The sequence below is a fragment of the Schistocerca gregaria genome, chromosome 9 (assembly GCF_023897955.1).
Source record: "Schistocerca gregaria isolate iqSchGreg1 chromosome 9, iqSchGreg1.2, whole genome shotgun sequence".
Classification (NCBI taxonomy): domain Eukaryota; kingdom Metazoa; phylum Arthropoda; class Insecta; order Orthoptera; family Acrididae; genus Schistocerca; species Schistocerca gregaria.
This window is the reverse complement of record NC_064928.1, coordinates 32,394,170-32,397,153: the sequence shown is the minus strand read 5'-3', so window position 1 is coordinate 32,397,153 and position 2,984 is coordinate 32,394,170. Positions and strand designations below refer to the sequence as shown.

At 52.6% G+C, this 2,984-nt stretch overlaps 1 non-coding gene across 1 annotated transcript; it reads right to left on the bottom strand.

Annotated features, from left to right (window-relative positions):
• Positions 1 to 2,385: 2,385 nt before the first annotated feature.
• On the bottom strand, positions 2,386 to 2,459 carry Trnas-uga (transfer RNA serine (anticodon UGA)). The gene has a single exon. It is a non-coding gene; the product is annotated as a tRNA-Ser (tRNA).
• Between the last annotated feature and the right edge of the window lie 525 nt (positions 2,460 to 2,984).

Genomic DNA, 2,984 nt, shown 5'->3' with positions numbered 1-2,984 from the left:
CATTCAGCTTCCACAGGCCTCGACCGCGCCACACCTTCTGCCTCTGGAGCGAAACAGTGCAAATGTAGGCGATATGGTCGGAAAAGGCGGTAGGCCATAACTCAGCGTCAAGCGTGGCAGTTACGAGTCCTGGGGACACGTAGATACGGTCAAGACGACTTGCTGAATGGCTGGTGACGTACGTATACCCAGGCCGATCGCCATGCACGCGGTCCCAAGTATCGGTGAGTTTCAGTTCATGCACAAGCAGCTTGAGTTCCTGGCATGTGTTGAAATGGGGATGTTGGTCCTTTTGGGATAACACACAATTGAAGTCGCCGCCAAGAACAATATGGTCGTAGCGTCCGACAAACAAAGGAGCGATCTGTTCTGAATAGAATCGCGACCGCTCCCGTCGCTTGGCCGTGCCCGAGGGAGCGTAAACATTGATGACTCGAACACCGTGGAAAGTCACAGCAAGACCCCTAGCCGATGGTAGGTAAATCACGTCATCTACATCAATGCCTTCCTTTAAAAGAATAGCTGTCCCACTGCCACCGTCGGCACACGGCGTGAGGTAGGAAACATAGCCATAGACATTAGGAAACGTCGCCAGGCGAACTTCCTGCAAAAGGGCAACATCTAGGTCCGACGCCCTCAACATATCACGGAGCAATTGTAGTTTGACAGGGGTGCCAATGGTGTTGACATTGATGGAGCCAATCCTGTAAGCTTGTCGTAGAATTGGGACTACAGGGACGCTCATGGAGGCACGAAGAGCAGCAGCGAACAAGAATGTTGTCCCAGTAGGCTGCACATCCCCATCCTGTAACCCTGTCGATTAGGAGTCGTGGGCTGGAGCAGCGGCATTCGCGGCTGTCTCACTAGTTGGTGTTTCGTCGGCTACATCGTCAGACCACGCAAGGGTGCGTGGATGGTGTGCGTCCAGTGGAGTACCAGCAGAGTCCGAAGGCAGTGTCACGTCGGTGGTGGAAGAGTTGTCCTGGCTCAGCTGTTGTTCAACGTCCATAGGTACAGCGCCTGGTGCATGCAAGGACGGTTGTACGTCCGACGGAGTGCAAGTTGGTGCTTCCACCACGGATTCGTCCTTCGGGGGAACAACTTGATAATTTTGATCTTCATCGTCTTGAGGTGTCAGACGGGGCGATCCGCCGTTTCCGACGTCTCTTCGGCGACCGTTGCTTGCGCACGTGATCTTCAGTGTCCGAAGACGCCTGGGGATCCGGATGTTCAGGCACAAAAGCATCGGTAGGCACAATCATGGAGTCAAGGGCCATCCCCTGTCCTTGAGATTGCTCACCACTGCACACGTCGGGAGGAGGAGGCAAGGGCGTCGGTCCGTCCGCAACAGCCTGAGGCAGTACCGGAGACGACGATGTACCAGTAGTAGGAGCCAGTGGTGTTCGCGGTCGGGGGTCGCTATGGAGAGCTTCGACAAACGTCAGCGGTAGCGACGTCGGAGCGGTCGTGGCCGGCAGGTCCCCAGGCGGTAACTGTGTGATTCTGCGCTGCAGACAGCTGGAACGGTGGTGTCCTTCTTTGCCACATCCCGAGCATGTCTTCGGCTGTCCATCATAAATAATAATTGCACGGCAGCCACAAATATATAAGTAGGACGGCACATGTTTGGTTAGTTCTATGCGGATCTGCCGTACTCCATTGAGAACCGGGTATGTAGTGAACTGAACCCACTTCTCAGCTGTGTGGCTAATCACTTTTCCATATGGATGGAATGCAGATACCACTACCTCTGAAGGCACCTCGAAAGGGAGTTCAAAAACACGTATCGTGCGCAGTCCAAGTCCCGCATGTTCCACAGTTACGTCACCGATGTGTCTATCAGAGTGACGGAACTTAATACCACTTCGAGTTGCATCTAGAATTTTTTCACATATGTCTTCGTTGACCAATTTCACGTATACCACACTGCTCACTATAGAAAGGTGGATGCCAACAAGATCGTTGCAGTCAATCTTGACTTCATCTCTGATAAACTGTTCGATTTCCAGTGCTTTTGGTCGGGCATATTCAGGTGCAAAGCTAATCTTCAGTGTCGATTTTCGGTGGGCATAAGCCATTCTCTGTCGAATGAAATATAGCGCGCTAAGACGGCAGAATCACGTAAACAACTCCGCGAGCGAGCTGCGCGGCGAGGACGTAAACAAGACGTCCGTGCCGCTAGCGTGCCGAAAGGCGACTGGCATTCACTGTCAATTGCTTCCCACATACGCTTCGAAATCCCGCTGTCCTTAGCCCGGCCTCGTAGAGACAAGCGAGAGGGGAAGGAAGGAGCGGAGCATATTTCATCTATGAAATTACATTGAAATCCAGACCATTAGCTGCTTACAGGCGTGTTAAATATCAACGGTGACAGTTGAAAATGTGTGCCCCGACCGGGACTCGAACCCGGGATCTCCTGCTTTCATGGCAGACGCTCTATCCGACTGAGCCATCGAGGACACATATGATAGTGCGACTGCAGGGTCACGTTGCTCGTGAGACCCACGTTTCCCACTTACTGTCCACACACTACATGTGTAGTGGCCCTGCCTACTAAAGTCATTACTCGCGGCAGTCAGTGTACCGATTCCCGTAAGAGCTCGGGCAAAGTGAGTGCATCCTCTCTGAAGAGGATCATGTCCGAAAGAACATCTGATGCAAGTGTAGTTTGTCTGTTACGAGCTGTATTCAGCTGGAAGAAAGAGTTACTGAAGAATAGTTAGTGCGCGTGGTCATCGCCATCGCCGTGCTCCGATACGTCTCGTAAGTGCGAAAACGGCGCTCACAGTTTGGCCTCATTTGCGGACTCGATACGATGGAATCGCAAAGGAGGCCAATAACGCCGTGTCCTAGGAGGGCGTACACACTGTACTTTGACTGCGAAACCGGGGACCAGGACAAACCCTAGGCTCCTTACGTATGTTTCATATCTTGGGTCTGCAGTCTTCATTAGTGGCTGAACCGCAAAAGATCGTCCGTGGGCT